The sequence below is a fragment of the Pongo abelii genome, chromosome 6, assembly GCF_028885655.2.
Source record: "Pongo abelii isolate AG06213 chromosome 6, NHGRI_mPonAbe1-v2.0_pri, whole genome shotgun sequence".
Classification (NCBI taxonomy): Eukaryota; Metazoa; Chordata; class Mammalia; order Primates; family Hominidae; genus Pongo; species Pongo abelii.
The window spans coordinates 19,303,413-19,315,498 of record NC_071991.2 but is presented as its reverse complement, the minus strand read 5'-3'; the positions used below and the strand labels follow the sequence as shown (position 1 = coordinate 19,315,498).

General features: G+C 46.9%; 1 protein-coding gene across 1 annotated transcript in view; it reads right to left on the bottom strand.

The window, feature by feature from the left end:
- GALNT17 (polypeptide N-acetylgalactosaminyltransferase 17) overlaps positions 1-12,086 on the bottom strand; it is a 591,258-nt gene that overhangs the window by 487,763 nt on the left and 91,409 nt on the right. The gene's annotated exons all lie outside the window — the stretch shown is intronic.

Genomic DNA, 12,086 nt, shown 5'->3' with positions numbered 1-12,086 from the left:
TGTGTGTCCCACCCAAATCTCATGTCAAGTTGTAATCTCCAGTATTGAAAGGGGGTCCTGGTGGGAGGTGACTGGATCATGGGAGCAGATTTCCCCCTTGCTGTTCTCATGATAGAGAGTTCTCATGAGATCTGGTTGTTTAAAAGTGCGTGGCACCTCCCTCTTCGACCACTTCCTCCTTCTCCGGCCATGTAAGACGTGCCTGCTTCCCCTTTGCCTTCCACCATGATTTTCCTGAGGCCTCCCCAGTCATGCTTCCTGTACAACCTGTGGAACTGTGAGTCAATGAAACCTGTTTTCTTTATGAATTACCCAGTCTCAGGTAGTTCTTTACAGCAATGTGAGAATGGACTAACACATGTGTGCTCCCAAGGGCTGTGGGTCAGCACAGAACCAGAGAATGAGAGCCCCAAAGGCAAGGCCAGCCCTACCATCAGGCAGTAGAGATGCACCCACTGTCCCAGACTCCTGCCATCACACGCTGGATTCATCCAGCTCCCCTTCTCCTGATTACAGGCTCCCAGAGAGACCTTCTGATCATCTTGGCCTTCCATATGGCCAACAGGGAACTCTTGCACTGATCATGCCAATGAGAACATGCTAGGCTCTAAAACAGTTCTATCTCTCTTTGCAATTTAATTCATTGACCTTCTAAGGTCTACTTCTGTTGAAGGTAACTTTCAGCTGATATGAGTCCCTCACAGAGGCATTGTCTTGGGAGCCTTCAGAACAGAAGACACGAAGCTGATGGAGGATGAGCTCATCCAGGGGCTGCCCAGCTCCCTCGCTGTCCTCTTTCCCTCCAACACCTCACCCCAGTCCTGTGAACATGGGATAAAACCCACAAGGTAGGGATTGGCTCTTACCCCTGACACTGCCCCAGGCTTGTCAGCTCCATAACTCATAGACTCCACACTTGGAAAGGAAGGTGTGAGAAAGATGGAGGAACAGGAGTGTGGGGCAGAGAGCCAAACAAGGGAATATTTCAAACGGCTTTCTTCCTGGTTGGTGAAGAAGCCCTTCTTCAGCTCTCTGGACCTCAGTTTCCCCCTCTGTAATGCAGGGAGTAGAACCTACTTCACAGGGTTGTTGAGAGGATTAAAGGAGACAATATGTGTGAACTTGGAACTCACTGTGGAAATGCATGCTACTTTTGAGGTAGGAGATGGGACTGGACTTTGGACGAGATTGATAACTGGCTAAATTACGGAAGAGGCACCAAAAACACCTCTCCATAACATACGCCCATCAGCACCATGACAGCCCACCACTGCCATGGCCACACTCAGAAGTTACCACCCCTTGTCTAGAAATTTCTGCATAACCCACCCCTTAATTTGCATGTAATTAAAAGTGGGTATAACTAGGACTGCAGCACGGACCCTGAGCGGCTGCGCTCCACACACTGCCTACGGAGCAGCCCTGCTCTGCAGGAGCAGTCACAGAGCTGTAATGCTAATGCCTCCATAAAGCTGGTTTCTTCTACCACTGGCTCACTCCTGAATTCTTTCCTGAGCAAAGCCAAAAACCTTCCCAGGTTAAGCCCCAATTTTAGGGCTCACCTGCCCTGCATCACTTCCAATCACTTATCAAATCCCCCCTAGTCCCTAACTCCTGCTTTCCTATGCCCTATATCCATGATTCCCTCCTACTCCCCACTGCTTTGGCTAAAATACAAGTAACCCTAGAACGGTCAGTGGCAGTAGAGCATGTTCTGCAAGGCTGCACCACCCCCACTGGCCCTGACCACCAAGGCTCCCAAGAGGTGTTCAATCTTTCACCCCTGCACAAATGAGATGGTGGGGTGGGGGCAGTGGTGGGCAGTAATTACAAAAAGAAAGAACAAGAAATCTAAGGACGGAAATGTGGAGGCCTCAGGGATTTGGCAGATCACCTCAGAGAGGAGGACTGGGCATCCACACACTTTAACTTTATGACTCATGACCTTACATCCCAAACTCTCTTTCTCAATATTTACTCACACTCCCTGAATCTCCCCATGTTCGCTGGTCTATGTAGCAATCCTAGAATTCTCCAAAGCAAATGGTGACTCTGAATACAACTCAGGGAATTCTGGGGCTACTAAAGACCCTCATATACCCCAAGGGAGAGGAGCCACCGAGAACCTACTTCCCCAATGTTATGGACTTAATGCCTGTGCCTCCCCTAAATTTCATGCTGAATCTATATCCCTGCAATGTCATGGTATTTGAAGGTGGGGCCTTTGGGAGGTAATTAGGCTTAGATGCTGTCATGAGGGTGGGGCCCTCATAATGGGATTAGTGCCCTTATAAGAAGAGAAAGAAGAAACTAGAAAGCTCTCTCTCTCTCTCTCTCTCTTCTCTTTTCTCTCTCCTTTCTTCTCTCCTTGCTCTATCTGTCATGTGAGGACACAATGAGAAGGTGACCAACTGCAAAGCAGGAAGAGAGCCCTCACCAGTATCTGACCATGCTGGCACCCTGATCTTTGTCTTTTCAGCCTTCAGAATCATGGGGGAAAAAGATGTCTGTCGTTTAAGCCATCCAGTCTATGGTATTTCATTACAGCAGCCCAAGCCGACTAAAACACCCATCTTTCCATCCACCCTCTCTTCCACAGCAAGCTCTGGACTTGCATTTCTCCAGGTGCAGTTTGCAGATTACCTGTATCCAAATTGCCTGCCATGTTGCAGATTCCTGAGCCCATCCTATATCTACTAAATCCAAATCTCTGGGGGAAAACCCAGATACCAGCTCAGAAATCTGCATTGTAAACAAGCTCCCAAAAGATTTAAGTCTAAGGTCAACCATCCCAGAGTCTACTGAAAAAAAAAAAAAAACAGCAAAAATATCCTTCAGTCCAACGTGAACCATGGACAGATGAAATTCCCTCATGAATTTCACTGATTATCACTAATAGGGAAAGTGAATTTAAAGCTTAGATCACCTTAAGAAAAAGAGGAATAATTTACAAATGTGAATGAATTTCTTACCATTCCTTTTCTTTCCCTTCCCTCCCCAGAGATAGTCATATTTCAGAAATCCTAAGTCTAAGGTTCTCAAATTTGTTCGTGCATCAGTATTACCCAGAGGGCTTGTTCAGACACAGAGAGCTGGTCCTCACACTACAGTTTCTGATTCAATGAGTCTGTGGTGGGACCCAAGAGTTTACAACTCTAACACATTCCCAGGTGATGTTGACGATGCTGGTTTGGGGCACACATTTTGAAAGCCACTGTCTCATTGGTGCTATCTTTGGACAACCAAGGCGGACTCCCTAGCATGTTCACGTAGGGGATCTGAAAAACCAAAAACACACCCAGGGATAGGTCTGGATGCCCTCCTAACCTCCCTGGCAGGGTCTGTGGCTCCTAATGAAGATGGTTGTCTGCTCTCTTCCTATAGGTTCCCAGACACCAAGGCTCCTTAAGCAGCACCGTGCCAACACTATCTAACCAGTCCTCATCCACAGTCCCCAACCACTCACCATGCCGGCCTCCTTTGCAGCTAAGGGTGGCCAAGTGACAGAGCTCTGACCAAAGGGACACAGGGAAAGTCGGCTGGTGGCAGGGGAGGGGGTGTGCAAGGAGAAGAAGAGAAAGCTGTTGTTCTCCTGATGCTGGTACCAACTTCCCTCCCTGTTTCTTGAACGTGGGCTGCATGCCTGGAGCTATGGTAGCCTCTTTGTACCCATGAGGGGGGCCTTGACCTTCAGCTTCTCATTCCATGCAATGGCAGCCCCTTCCCAAATTGTTGGTTGTATATAAAACAAACTCCTATTCAATCTGCTATTAGTTGGCTTTCTGTTTCTTGAGGCTGAAAGTATTCTGAAATGATATACTAGTACTCCACTTTAATTTTAACCAATTATATGATATTTGGACATTCTGTCTCATGGGGAGTTGGGAGGCACACAGAGAAAAAGCAGCAATAATTATACCAGAGACACCCTTTGCTTTCTCTTCTCCAGGCCAAACCCCTCCATCCTCTCACCCCTATACTCACTGGGCCTATTCTCCTTGGCTCTTCCTTGCAGCCTCTGCCTGATGCATGCTCAGCACCGTGTTTTCTCCAAGGCCTGTGCTGGGCAATGCCTGAGATCCGCTCTGCAGCTCACGCCAAGCAAACAGGCCCAGCTGGCCTCTGGCTCAGTCCAGAGACACAGGCTGCTGCTCTTGGCGTTTTTCCATTATTACCCTTCCGGCCACGGAGGTGACCCAAGTGAGAATGTGCCCTGCCTGGGGCACAGCTTGTCACAGACATTGAGCTAGGTGGAGGTGGAGGGTCCATTCCATGACTTCTCACAGGTCTCAGACGGGACTAGGGCTGGCCGCTAGCACAGACTTAACGTTTGCTGGGTTGAGTTAGGCACCTTTAGCAGAGCCAAGCCACCCTGTACCCTTGCTCGACTGGGACATCAGGGGCCGTTTGGAGACCACTGGGAGATTCCTCTTAACAGTGAAACAGAAATGGATCACAAGTGTCCCTAAATGTGCCTCCCATATGTAGATTTCCTTGCTTTGGCCTTACTCTTCAGACTCATCGGCTATCAGAGAGCCAAGCTCACAACCACTACCAAACCATGCAGCTGGCAGCTGTCCAAATGGACTGAGGCTGACGAAAGAGCCAGGAAACGCTCCAAAACATGAGCCTGGATCCTGACGGGGCCATCTTGGTCTCGCCTTCCCTGCTAAAGCCACTCAGGCCAATGCTGGCCGGTCCACTAAGGCAGAAGGAGCCTCCCAGGGGAATCCTGGGTCCGTTGACAGCCTTCTGGCAGCAACTCCCAAGTCGCAGTGGCCTGAGCCAGAAAGATGCAGAGGCAGCAGCAGCACCATCTGAGCGCTGGGCCACATCCTTCGCGATTCTCTTGGCCATCCACCCATGACCATAAAAGGGCAACATCACCTCCAAGAATCACGCTGTCACACTGCAGCACCCGGGGCAAAGAGGAAAAGGCAGGAGGACTCTTTCCGCATACTGCTCTGTCGGGGAAGGAAGCATATCCCAGGCAGCCACTGTGGAATTGCCTTTCATGTCATGGGTCAGAACCAAGCCCCAGCCCTGGATGATCCAGGCATAGGGGAACTGAACAGCCTGCAATATAAGTATTGGCCAGGTAGGATCAAATCAGCACTTTGCCGAGGAGGAAAAAAAAACAAAAGCTAACGACTGCCACCCAAAGATAGCAAGTCCTGATCCCTGGAACCTGTGAATGGTAATTTATTTGGAAACAGGGTCTCTGCAAATGTGATCAAGTTAGGGCTCCTGAGATGGAGGCATTAGCCTGGATTATCCAAGCGGGCCCAAATGCAACCACAGATCTTTATAAGGAGGCAGAGGGAGTTCAATAGACACACGCAGGAGAAAAGAGTTGAGGTGAAGACAGAGCAGAGAAAGATTGGAAGATGCTGGCCCTGGAATAGAGTGATGCCGCCACAAGCCAAGGAATGTTGGGAGCTACAGGAACCTGGAAGAGACAAGGAAGAGATTCTCTTCTAGAGCCTCTGGAGGGAGTGCAGCCCTGATGACACCTTGATTTCAGCCCCGTGGTACTGATTTTGGACATCTGCCCTCCTTAACTGGGAGGATACATTTCTGTTGTTTGAAGGCCTTAAGTTTGTGGCAATTTGTTACAGGGGCTACAGGAAACAAATTCAAGGGCAATGGCTTCTAGACAGGACACCAGCTGTGTTGGCCCCAGGTCAACTGAGCTGAGTGGAGGTGGACGGTTGACTCCATGACTTCTCACAGGTCCCAGATGGAACTAGGGCTGGCCACTAGCATAGACTTAACGTTTGCTGGGTTGAGTTAGGACCTTTTAGCAGAGTCAAGCCATCCTGTACTCCTGCTTGGCTGGGACATCAGGGGCTGTTTAGAGACAGCTGGGCTGTGTGTGGGCCCCTTCCCACCCTGGCCTCCAACACACATGTGTATATCACAGACACACACACACACCAAGCAAGTCCCTTCTCATTATCTGTCTTGCTATATCCTGAAGATGAGCCCTGGATCAAACACCAAACTGGGGTCCTCTTAGGCCACTGTCTCCTCCTCTATTGGGCTGAATAACTCCTATGCATATCCAGGGAAGAAGGCGTCTGATGAGCCTTCTCATCACAGATCATCTCTGCACAGAAGCAGAGAAACAGACATAGCACCTAGCATGGAAATCCAGGCATGCCACGGCTGGCAGATTCTTGCCCTGTGTCTCTTCCTCAACCCGTGAGCTGGAACCAGGACTCTCTCTCAGACTGGCTCAGCCAAGCACAGAATGTTACCAGGCAATGGGCTTTTCGGCAAATCACTCATAAAAAATTCATGGCTGCAGCTGACCCTCATTAGAATGTGCTTCATTAAATTAAAACATCAATCCCAGAAATATATGTTTGCTTAACAGACAGAAATGAATTGGGAACCTCATGCTATATGCCATCAAATCAAATCAAATGGTGAGAGCAAACAAAATTAAGTCATCAAGCAAGGGGGGCAGGAGGGATAACAGGAGTCTCTCGCCAAAAAAACATAATCATGGCTTATGAAAGACCCCTAGGCACCCAAATTGTGTGTCCATGAAACACAGGAAAATGGGTGAGAAATGCTTTCGGACGGCTGGCCTCCAGAGAACTGGGATCTCCCCTGAGTTCTCTCAGGGACCAGTACATTCCACCTCCGGGTTCTCTCTTTTCAATGATTTTTTTTTTTTCCATTTTTTAGAGATAGGGTCTCGCTCTCTCACCCAGGCTGGAGTACAATTACGCAATCATGGCTCACTGCAGCCTTGAACTCCTGCACTCAAGCAATTCTCCTGCCTCAGCCTCCCAAGTAGCTGGGACTACTGGCACATACCACCATGCCCAGCTAATCTTTGCATTTTGGTTTTTTTTTTTTTTTTTTTTGTAGAGACAGTGTCTCCCTATCTTGCCCAGGCTCTTCTTGAACTCCTGGGTTCAAGCCATCCTTCCACCTTGGCCTCCCAAAGTGCTGGGATTACAGGAATGAGCCATCATGCCCAGCATCTTCTGAATGCTTTAAATGCAGATTTCAAGGAGGGGCTCAAAAGCTGGAGGGGACAGAGATGACCCTGCCCAGCTCCCTTTGTTCCAAAGAAGTGTGGTTCCTTGGACGGCAGCACATAGAGGGGGACGGATTGTCACAGGAAGGGGGCAGGGCAAAACAAATGTCCCAGCTTCTTTTCCAAAGGAGACCCAAAAGGACCACGGAGCCTTTCGGCAATACTTTCCATTCATGTATAAGGCTCTCTCATCTGCGACTCCAACTGCTTTGAAGTAAAGATGGCCAGCCAGGTGCAGTTGCTCACGTCTGTAATCCCAGCACTTTCGGAGGCCGAGGAGGGTGGATCACCTGAGGTCAGGAGTTCGAGACCAGCCTGGCCAACATGGCGAAACTGTATCTGTACTAAAAATACAAAAATTAGCCGGGCATGGTGTGCATACCTGTAATCCCAGCTACTCTGGAGGCTGAGGCGGGAGAAACACTTGAAACTGGGAGGCAGAGGTTGCAGTGAGCCAAGATCATGCCACTGCACTCCAGCCTGGGTGAAACAGCAAGACTCGGTCTCAAAGAAAAGGAAAAAAGAAAGCCAGCCTCATCATGCCCCAGTGGGACAGAGGACTGAGTTGCCCTAGACCACGGAGATAGAAAAAGGAGGTTTCCAAATTAGAATGCAGGTCCACGGCTTTTGATGTTCAGCTTTGCTCTGCTGCTCTCCAAACAGATGCCCTGTCTCCACCCGGGGATTCCCAGGCCAACCATTAGAAAGGCCGGGGGCAGATGGTAGGAGACATATCCAAACCACAGACACTTAAGACCTTAACAGTTCACAAAATGATCAGATATTAAAGAAGCGCCTCCTACTCACTTCATTCATTGTTCCAAAATTGAAGTTCCTAAAGAAGGACACTGGTGTCAGATAGCTCATTCTTGTTTTAGTTTATTTATTCAACAAATTAAAGATAGTTAACTCTTTATTAATATATTGCTCATAAACCATATAGCTTTGATCTAGAAAAATAGAAAGCAAGTCATCAAAAGGTCAAAATGATATATCCTCTAATCTTTTACATGCATATATATGTATACATCTCATTTATATGCATATGTATACACACAATTTTTTACAAAATGCAATTATACTTTACTTACTGTGATATAACTTGTCTCTTTTTAACCTAATAGTGTACCATAAGCATAATTTCATGTCAAAAATATACATCAACATCATTGTTTAATGGCTGCGTAGCATGGCAGGTCATGAACATATCATCATTTACTTAATCAATTGCCCATTATTGCTCATTTAAATGCTATACCCAATTTTCCCGGGGATTGACAGCATGGCAGTAATCCTCTGGCTTATACCTTCCTTGTGTATAAATACTCGTCTGCTTATTTCCTTGAGATAATTTCCTAAGATGGAATTTCTTAGTCAAATGACAAGTTATGTCACCCACTGCAACAAGACATTTCGGCAAGTTTCTTAGATACAGTATGGAACTTCTCTGTGTCTGAAAACTAACACGCAGCTCAATTTATTCACTGAACTTAATTGGCGTTTCTCACTAACAGAAGGCCTGAGGCAGTGAGTTTCCAGCCTCAAACATCTCAGATGTCAAAGAAGCAACGTGCAATGTAATCGCTGCCGCCATTATGCAGCAGAAAGCTCTGGCTAACCTGGAAGCAGAAAATAAGATGTGTTTGCTTCAAAATATTTGCAGATCAACTCAGATATAATAATCCCTAGCGCATGCTCTGCCTGAAAATTTAAGGTAGTGAAGCACAATTTCTGTAAGAATGAGTCTATGGGCTATGTGCGGTGGCTCATGCGTATAATCCCAGCACTTTGGGAGGCTGAGGTGGGCAGATCACTTGAGGTCAGGAGTTCAAGACCAGCCTGGCCAACATGGCGAAACCCCATCTCTACTAAAAATACAAAAATTAGCCGGGTGTGGTGGCATGCACCTGTAGACACAGCTACGCGGGAGGCTGAGGCAGGAGAATCGCTTGAACCCAGGAGGCGGAGGTTGCAGTGAGCAGAGATCACGCCCCTCCAGCCTGGGTGGCAGAGGGAGACTCTGTCTCAAAAAGAAAAAAAATAAAATAATGAGTTTATGCTGGTTAGGACTGAAGTTGCCAAGAAAACTGATATAGACTGGTTTCAACAATAGAGTATCTTGGTTCATGGGGTGAATATTCAAAAGGTTAGGTGAGGCTTCCTACAACAGAAACTCAAACAAAACCCCAAGGTGCTGATTCTTTGGAACTCCTCTTCCTTCCAGGGTGGGGGCTCCACCTGAGGCTCTCATAGCATTTCCAGCCTCAGCTCATAGTGATCCAGTGGCTACAGTAGCTCCAGATGTTGTTTCAGAACACTTCACCATCGAAAGAAAGAACAATTCCTCTGGTGGCTTCCTTGCAAGGAAGAGAAACCTCCCCTTTCCAGAAGCCCTAGAAAAGGTGTTCTCGTGGTTTGCTGGCTTTGACCAGGACGGATATACCACGTGGTTTACACCTACATGTAGTATCAGCCCCCAAGCACACATGGGTAAGGATGGGAAGTAAATTCAGGTTACTGTTCTTGGAAGGATGAGAACTGGAAGCATTCTCTCAAACAGATGTCCACTGTAGAGATGATTTGTTTAGATGACAGCTAATATAAATATAAAATAATGGAAAACATCATAAGAAACAAAGAAAATCTTGATGATCAAAAAAGTTTAGGAAAAACGTATTGAGGCCAGGCGCGGTTCATGCCTGTAATCCCGACACTTTGGGAGGACAAGGCAAAGGATCCCTTGAGGTCAGAGGTTTGAGACCAGCCTGGCCGACATGGCAAAACTTCGTTTACTAAAAATACAAAGTTAGCCAGGCGTGGTGGCATACGACTACCCTACTCAGGAGGCTAAGGCAGGAGAATCACTTGAACCCAGAAGGCAGAGGTTGCAGTGAGCTGAGATTGCACTACTGCTCTCCAGCCTGGGCAACAGACACAAAAAACAATAAAAATAAAAATAAAAATGTATTGAACACCTGTTTATCTGCTTCATTCCAAAACCTCATCAAAATACAAGTAAAATAATCGAGACATGGAATCACCCTAAATGCCTATCAATGACAAACTGGATAAAGAAAATGTGGTACATATATACCACAGAATACTATGCAGCCATAAAAAAGAATGAGATCATGTCCTTTGCAGAAATATGGATGGAACTGAAGGCCATTATCCTTTAGTAAACTAACGCAGGAAGAGAAATCCAAATACCACATGTTCTCACTAATAAGTGGGAGGTTAAATGATGAGAACACATGAACACAAAGAGGCAACAACACACACTGGGGCTACTGGAGCATGGAGGGTGGAGGGTGGGAGGAAGGAGAGGAGCAGAAAAGATAACTATTGGGTACTGGGCTTAATACCTGGGTGATGAAATAATCTGTACGACAAGCCCCGGTAACATGAGTTCACCTGTGTAACAAACCTTCACATGTACCCCTGAACCTAAAATAAAACTTTTTTTAAAAAAGAAAAAGTAAATGCTCGGAAAAAAAAAAGTTGGGATTATGGGGTCATGTCAAAAGGGCACGGAAGCCAACCTGAAAGAGCTCCCAATGGTCAAAGCTAGAAGATAAATAAACATAGTATTAGATATAGCTTAAAGGTTAAAATAAATATTCATAAGTCCATACTGATATAAATACATGACTGAATAAACAAATAACTGGGATAGAAGGGACAATTCTTCCTTACAGAAGAATTTCAATTAATAAATGTGGGAGGAATGAAAGAGCTAGAAACGCACCACTTAGACTGCCAACAACGTCCATTAGTGAATGCTAAAAATAGTTGGCAAAAGTTTAAGAAAAAAAAATTAGATATTTGCATAGCCTCTGAGTATGTATTAATTACATAAAAAGAAACCTCTACACTCCACTGTAACTTTACAGGAAAAACCTGAAAGAAACTATCTTTTTTGGGGGAGTGGGGACAGGGTCTCTCTCTGTTGCCCAGGCTGGAGTGCAGTGGTGTGACCATAGCTCACTGCAGCCTTAAACTTCTGGGCTCAAGTGATGGTCCCCCATCAGCCTCCAGAGTAGCTGGGACTACAAGTGCATACCACCGTGACCAGCTAATTTTGGGGTTTTTTTTTTGTAGAGGCAGGGTCTGGCTATGTTGTCCAGGCTGGCCTTGAACTCCTGGCCTCAAGTGATCCTCCCAGCTTGGTCTCCCAAAGTGTTGGGATTACAGGCGTGAGCCACTGCACCTGGCCAGAAACCATCTTAAGCTGAGAATCAGTAACAACGTCACCAGTAGTAAGACATATGATGCACTTAGAAGGACACATCACCTCTCTGATTGTCCTGCCCCAAATCTAAATCAAATCATGAATAAAAGCCAGACAAACTCAAATGAAGAAACATTCCACAAAACACCTGACTAGTCCTCTTCAAAAGTATGAAGGTCTGGTGCTGGGCACGATGGCTCACTCCTATAATCCCAGCACTTTGGGAGGCAGAGGGGGGTTAATTGCTTGAGATCAGGAGTTCAAGACCAGCCTGGGCAACATAGAGAAACCTTGTCTCTACTAAAAATACAAAAATTAGCCTGGCGTGGTGTGGGCACCTGTAATCCCAGCTACTCAGGAGGCCAAAGCAAGAGAATCATTTGAGCCCAGGAGGCAGAGGTTGCAGTGAGCCGAAATTGAGCCACTGTACTCCAGCCTGGGTGTGTGAGGCTCAGATTAGAAGTGACTAAGGAACCCTGACAATGAACTACAATATGGGACCCTGGATTGGATTTGGGGACAGAAAATAAGGGACATTACTGGGAAATCTGGTAAAATCTAAATAAGGGCCGGCAGTGGTGGCTCACACCTGTAATCCCAGCACCTTGGGAGGCCGAGGCTGGCGGATCACCTGAGGTCAAGAGTTTGAGTCCAGTCTGGCCAACACGGTGAAACCCCATCTCTACTAAAAAATCAAAATTAGCCGGGTGTGGTGCCGGGTGCCCGTAATCCCAGCTCCTCCGGAGGCTGAGGCAGCAGAGTCGCTTAAACCCAGGAAGTGAAGGTTGCAGTGAGCTGAGA